The 7,500-nt window shown below is 46.0% G+C and overlaps 1 non-coding gene and 1 pseudogene across 1 annotated transcript; both read left to right on the top strand.

Annotated features, from left to right (window-relative positions):
- Positions 1-2,656: 2,656 nt before the first annotated feature.
- Positions 2,657-2,775, top strand: LOC114429710 (5S ribosomal RNA). Its single transcript, XR_003669888.1, has one exon. It is a non-coding gene; the product is annotated as a 5S ribosomal RNA (ribosomal RNA).
- A 694-nt stretch (positions 2,776-3,469) lies between these two features.
- LOC114429713 (uncharacterized) lies at positions 3,470-3,578 on the top strand (annotated as a pseudogene).
- The last annotated feature ends 3,922 nt before the right edge of the window (positions 3,579-7,500 follow it).

Consider the following 7,500-nt stretch of genomic DNA (forward strand, 5'->3'; position numbering starts at 1 on the left):
GCCTAAGTAATTGTTGAGAAAGTGCTGTATTGTTGAGAGAAAGATAAACCGGTGATTTGTTTTGTCTTGTATATTTTGTCGTGGTTGTTTTATGTAGTCCGCACTGTCGGAGAAATATTGTGTTTAAAACTGATTCTGCGTCGGCAGAGAAGTGAGGTTGTGCAGAGTGTACGTGGGAAGTTGGTTGTGTGAGAGTGTGTCTAAGTGAAGGTGTGTGTCTCTGTTGCCAGAGTCACAGTGGGGGACAGAAGAAGGTACATAGGAAGTTAAATTTTAACGTATAGAAGGAATTTGTAAGTGGTAATCAGTCTAAATGGAAGACAATTGATAACAGATGGGTAAGATGTTAAGCTGCTGTCGTGGACAGGCAGGTCCGGACGACAAGCAGAAGGCAGCTGCTGAAATGCAAGCAGTGGTTTGTGAAGCGGTGACAGAACAGGGAGTGAAAGGAGATGATAAAAAGTTGCTAAAAAGTGTGATTGCAACAGTGGAGAATAGAGTTAAATTAGAGAGAGAGAGAAAGGAGGAGATTATTAGATCCTTAGTATTAGAGACAGTTGAGTTGAAGAAGGCTGATGAGGAGAAACGTAAGATTTTATATCAGGCATATCTGTGCTGCATAGATGATGATTGTGAGGAGTCTGGTAGTACCACTGATATTAAACAGGAAGTAGAGAGCGAGGGAACTCAGGAGGCGGAGATACCACCTCCTTATTCACCCGCCTCCACAGTAGCCGCTGTCCTATCTCAGACCCCACCTCCTGGGATGTACCCCATCATGACTGTCCCTGATGGGAGGGGGCGAGTAACAGACAGACAGACAGGAGTGAACTCTAGTCAACCTGGTGCCCAGCAGCACTGGTATAGACCAGCAACAGTGGAGGGGCTTCCCCTGTTGCTTCAGCAGGCCTGGAAAAATGACCCTGATTTACCAGGAAGTGACTCTGTTGCTTGGAAGAGACATGTTGTACACCATATGAATCTACACACTGACAAAGAGACCATGGAGATGAAAGGGCTGCAGACACAATTATTAAAGCTGCAGTTAGCTCAAGCTAGAAAGGAAGCAGCATATCAGAGGAAAATGAAGAAATACACCCATACATCACAGCTGGTAGTTCAGCCTCAGCCCACTCTCCCACCTCAGCCACAGTCCCCAGTTGTGGGAGAACCTGATATGTATTTAACCCCACCTTGGGTCACCCGCACCCACTATCGTGATGGGTGGTGCCAAAGTCATAGAGGAGGTAACTGGAGCAAGAGGGGTGGCCGTAGGGGAGGGGGGCATGGAAGGGGTGGATACAGCGGTATGAGTGGGGGTGACTGTTTCTATTGTGGAAAACCTGGCCACTGGGAAAGAGACTGTCCCTACAGAGTGTAACCCTTACATTGTCCACAAGGGGCTCCCTGGTATCCTACCCAGGGAAATGGCATCCAAGGATCACACTGATATCTGACATCATTCCATCGGTTGGCTTCTTTGGGGAACTTCAACATCTGCCATTCACAGCACTTGTGAAACTGCATTAGCAGACCAGCACAGACATTGTTTCATTTGCTCCAGCTCATCACCAGTGAATGTGATGGGCAGAGACTTGTTGATCAAACTGGAACCTCCATTATGTGCTCCCCAGATGGACTAACAGTGACATTCACTGATGAACAGAACTTTGCCTGCTCCCTGAGTGTTGGAGTAACTGGATAGTGGCTGATGACACCACTAAGATACAGATGACTTGTGCAGATATCTACTGGATTTGCCTCCTGCCTGAGTTTCCTCAAGGGGGTGGTCTCCTCAGTCTATTACAGCAGTGGAAACCCTGGATAATGTCTCTCCGATCCTATAGGCTGCCACAGACCCTCTGTATGTTACACTCTTCTATGACAGGCATGAGGATCTCTCTACCAGGAGAGGTTCTCTTCCTTATTAGAGGGACGAAATTGGTCCATCATAGTAGATAATTTGTTTGTGGCTGAGGAAGGAGTAGTTGCTGATGTATAGTTTACACCAGAATAGTTTAAGTGGCTCAAAATGTGTGCCACATGTTTCATGAGCCATTCATCCAAAATATCAAGCTATAGAATTAGGCTCCATGGTCAAGAAATGTAAAGCTACTTCTGATAGGCAGCTATCACAGCGGATAGGTGTTTAGCATTCTTCATCCTCAAACCTCATTAGATTACCATTCCCAAAGTAGATGATTCCATGTTTTTTAACACAAACACTACAAAGGGTACGGCAGATGTGGTTGGGACGCGCGCACACGCGTCTAAGAAAAGAAGCAAAGCTGACAGAGAGCCTTTTTTTCTTTCCTTCTTTCTTCAAACATCTGCTCAGCACTGCAACACAATGACCGCGACGGTACCAGGGGCACGAGGATTTTCCCGGCGCGGTTTGCTTGGTTTAGCCCGGGGAGGGGTGATTAAGGGTGGGTGAACAGGTTGTGGCGGTGCGCGAGGTGGCAGTGGGGTTCGTGGGAGGATGCGTGGGTGAGCAGGAGAGTGTGGGCATTGTTGGAAGGCAGTGTGCAGGGCAAAGCTAACAGAGAGCGTTCCTACATCTTCTTATCGGAGCAAAACAACGACGCGTCGGAGTCACAGCGTGACCACGCCAGTATGACGCGCATAAAAGCACATCGCAGCTGAGGAGAAAGCAGCTCACGGCCATACTGCTCTGGAGACGCCCGATCTCGTCTGATCTCGGATGCTAAGCAGAGTCGGGCCTGGTTAGTACTTGGATGGGAGACCGCCTGGGAATCCCGGGTGCTGTGAGCTTTTCTGTCTTTGGACAATTGAGGACGTTAGGTTCCTTCCTGCCTTTGATCTCCGAATTCTGGGCCTTTGGTAACCACGGTAACCGCGCCTGACATACACTTAGACGCTCTCCCCACCATTACCTGCTAACCAACATCTTCACTTTTGGTCTTTGATGGGCAAAAAGAAGCAAGACGTGCATAAAATACATCCTGACTGATACCAAAGCAGGTGACGAAAACTACAGAAGACGGGCTACAAAAGCTACAAAGGTTGTTTATTGGCTACAAAGGCTACGGCAGATGTGGTTGGGACGCGCGCACACGCGTCTAAGAAAAGAAGCAAAGCTGACAGAGAGCCTTTTTTTCTTTCCTTCTTTCTTCAAACATCTGCTCAGCACTGCAACACAATGACCGCGACGGTACCAGGGGCACGAGGATTTTCCCGGCGCGGTTTGCTTGGTTTAGCCCGGGGAGGGGTGATTAAGGGTGGGTGAACAGGTTGTGGCGGTGCGCGAGGTGGCAGTGGGGTTCGTGGGAGGATGCGTGGGTGAGCAGGAGAGTGTGGGCATTGTTGGAAGGCAGTGTGCAGGGCAAAGCTAACAGAGAGCGTTCCTACATCTTCTTATCGGAGCAAAACAACGACGCGTCAGAGTCACAGCGTGACCACGCCAGTATGACGCGCATAAAAGCACATCGCAGCTGAGGAGAAAGCAGCTCACGGCCATACTGCTCTGGAGACGTCTGATCTCGGAAGCTAAGCAGAGTCGGGCCTGGTTAGTACTTGGATGGGAGACCGCCTGGGAATCCCGGGTGCTGTGAGCTTTTCTGTCTTTGGACAATTGAGGACGTTAGGTTCCTTCCTGCCTTTGATCTCCGAATTCTGGGCCTTTGGTAACCACGGTAACCGCGCCTGACATACACTTAGACGCTCTCCCCACCATTACCTGCTAACCAACATCTTCACTTTTGGTCTTTGATGGGCAAAAAGAAGCAAGACGTGCATAAAATACATCCTGACTGATACCAAAGCAGGTGACGAAAACTACAGAAGACGGGCTACAAAAGCTACAAAGGTTGTTTATTGGCTACTGTTAGGTGAAAGAATTTATTTTGTATGATGTTGTTATGTGGTGTGGGTCCACATATCTAGAAGTGTGTCCCTAACATGAAGTTTTCATTTCTGTGTTTATTACTGTATGCATATTACTGTAATGTGTTTTATAAGTACTTATGTGTTAAGTAAGTTTTACAGAAGATCAAAGGAAGACAGGTATACTGAATGTATTGAGAAGTGTGTAATTTCCCTACTTCTCATAGATTTTGTATTTCATTTCCTTTGTTAGCTGTTGTCTGCTCTTTGGAGACAGCTCTGGTTGATATCAAGCTGAGGTTGTAAATCTAGATCTTGATTGAAAGAATGTGTTAATCTCCATGAGCCCATTTTACGACCCACCCTTCCTGTGAGTTTGTTTTCCTGGTCACTTTCAGATTTGACCCACAGCTTATGAGATGTTAGGACTTAAAGTGAACTTACATGGGGGAAGAGGTGTAAGCTTTTATGGGGCATCATAAAGTCACTCGTATGGTACAGTGATCATTCTCCTGGAGAACTTATCTTCAACTTAGGTTTACGACTGACAAAAGGGGACCCCCTGCTATTTCTTTCTGTTTTATCCTGACTCTAAGGTTTAACTATTACCAAATAAGGTAAACTAAATATCAGTTGAGCTGACCCCATTGGTGCAGAGTTAGGGAAGGACATGATTTTATGGGATCTCAAGATAGGATAAAAGGTGTTTACAAGAATGGCATATTGTTCTCTGGCTGTGAGGCCAGGCAACCACAGAGGCCTCTGTTTGTGTGACTCAGAACTTGCTTCTTTACTGTTAGAATAAATTGTAATTTTGAGACCAGATATTGTCCACTTCTTCTTAATCAAAGAACCGGGGAAGATGAACGAAAGGATCCAGAAGATTTTACTTCCACAACAATTTGGTGTTTCCGCCCGGTTTGAAGAAGTGAGGGTCTAACAACATCCTGCCTGACTGAGTGACTACTGGCTAGCCAACAACAAACGAGGTAAGCAGAAACCTGTTTAATCAAATTCTGCATATTGGACACTCTAAATTAAGTAGTCACTGTGACTGGTATTGGTGTTTGGTGTTTTTAAGTTAAAATTGTAAGAGGCAAATTGTAAGTCCACAAAAAAAAAACACAACAAAAAATTAAATGAGAAAAAGAGAGAAAAAGTGACACTGGTAAGAGTATTAACCAAATAAAGCCAAAGACAAAAAAAAGAGGGTTAATACATTTGTCTCTGGGTTTGGCAGCCCCAACTATGTTTGGACGCGGGCATAGATAAGCCCGGTTGAAAGCCCGTGGGATGTGGTGACCCCTAAAACGACTGTGATGACCGCCTAAACCTTATAAAAATAAAAAAACAGGGTCACACAGCAACAGTGTCACTGTGATCACAAAATATACAAAGACAAAAAAAAGGATCACGAGAAAAGAGAAAAGAATATATAACTTATTGTTTAAGTTGTGTTTTATGTATTGAAAATTGTGTTAAATTGTTTTGACCTTGCGCCGTCGAGGAAAGGTGTTTACTCCGTCCCGTCGGAAAACTGAGTGTGTGTAGGCCTAAGTAAATTGTTGAGAAAGTGCTGTATTGTTGAGAGAAAGATAAACCGGTGATTTGTTTTGTCTTGTATTGTTTTGTCGTGGTTGTTTTATGTAGTCCGCACTGTCGGAGAAATATTGTGTTTAAAACTGATTCTGCGTCGGCAGAGAAGTGAGGTTGTGCAGAGTGTACGTGGGAAGTTGGTTGTGTGAGAGTGTGTCTAAGTGAAGGTGTGTGTCTCTGTTGCCAGAGTCACAGTGGGGGACAGAAGAAGGTACATAGGAAGTTAAATTTTAACGTATAGAAGGAATTTGTAAGTGGTAATCATGTCTAAATGGAAGACAATTGATGAACAGATGGGTAAGATGTTAAGCTGCTGTCGTGGACAGGCAGGTCCGGACGACAAGCAGAAGGCAGCTGCTGAAATGCAAGCAGTGGTTTGTGAAGCGGTGACAGAACAGGGAGTGAAAGGAGATGATAAAAAGTTGCTAAAAAGTGTGATTGCAACAGTGGAGAATAGAGTTAAATTAGAGAGAGAGAGAAAGGAGGAGATTATTAGATCCTTAGTATTAGAGACAGTTGAGTTGAAGAAGGCTGATGAGGAGAAACGTAAGATTTTATATCAGGCATATCTGTGCTGCATAGATGATGATTGTGAGGAGTCTGGTAGTACCACTGATATTAAACAGGAAGTAGAGAGCGAGGGAACTCAGGAGGCGGAGATACCACCTCCTTATTCACCCGCCTCCACAGTAGCCGCTGTCCTATCTCAGACCCCACCTCCTGGGATGTACCCCATCATGACTGTCCCTGATGGGAGGGGGCGAGTAACAGACAGACAGACAGGAGTGAACTCTAGTCAACCTGGTGCCCAGCAGCACTGGTATAGACCAGCAACAGTGGAGGGGCTTCCCCTGTTGCTTCAGCAGGCCTGGAAAAATGACCCTGATTTACCAGGAAGTGACTCTGTTGCTTGGAAGAGACATGTTGTACACCATATGAATCTACACACTGACAAAGAGACCATGGAGATGAAAGGGCTGCAGACACAATTATTAAAGCTGCAGTTAGCTCAAGCTAGAAAGGAAGCAGCATATCAGAGGAAAATGAAGAAATACACCCATACATCACAGCTGGTAGTTCAGCCTCAGCCCACTCTCCCACCTCAGCCACAGTCCCCAGTTGTGGGAGAACCTGATATGTATTTAACCCCACCTTGGGTCACCCGCACCCACTATCGTGATGGGTGGTGCCAAAGTCATAGAGGAGGTAACTGGAGCAAGAGGGGTGGCCGTAGGGGAGGGGGGCATGGAAGGGGTGGATACAGCGGTATGAGTGGGGGTGACTGTTTCTATTGTGGAAAACCTGGCCACTGGGAAGAGACTGTCCCTACAGAGTGTAACCCTTACATTGTCCACAAGGGGCTCCCTGGTATCCTACCCAGGGAAATGGCATCCAAGGATCACACTGATATCTGACATCATTCCATCGGTTGGCTTCTTTGGGGAACTTCAACATCTGCCATTCACAGCACTTGTGAAACTGCATTAGCAGACCAGCACAGACATTGTTTCATTTGCTCCAGCTCATCACCAGTGAATGTGATGGGCAGAGACTTGTTGATCAAAACTGGAACCTCCATTATGTGCTCCCCAGATGGACTAACAGTGACATTCACTGATGAACAGAACTTTGCCTGCTCCCTGAGTGTTGGAGTAACTGGATAGTGGCTGATGACACCACTAAGATACAGATGACTTGTGCAGATATCTACTGGATTTGCCTCCTGCCTGAGTTTCCTCAAGGGGGTGGTCTCCTCAGTCTATTACAGCAGTGGAAACCCTGGATAATGTCTCTCCGATCCTATAGGCTGCCACAGACCCTCTGTATGTTACACTCTTCTATGACAGGCATGAGGATCTCTCTACCAGGAGAGGTTCTCTTCCTTATTAGAGGGACGAAATTGGTCCATCATAGTAGATAATTTGTTTGTGGCTGAGGAAGGAGTAGTTGCTGATGTATAGTTTACACCAGAATAGTTTAAGTGGCTCAAAATGTGTGCCACATGTTTCATGAGCCATTCATCCAAAATATCAAGCTATAGAATTAGGCTCCATGGTC

This window comes from Parambassis ranga, unplaced genomic scaffold (assembly GCF_900634625.1).
Source record: "Parambassis ranga unplaced genomic scaffold, fParRan2.1 scaffold_218_arrow_ctg1, whole genome shotgun sequence".
NCBI classification, from domain to species: Eukaryota; Metazoa; Chordata; class Actinopteri; family Ambassidae; genus Parambassis; species Parambassis ranga.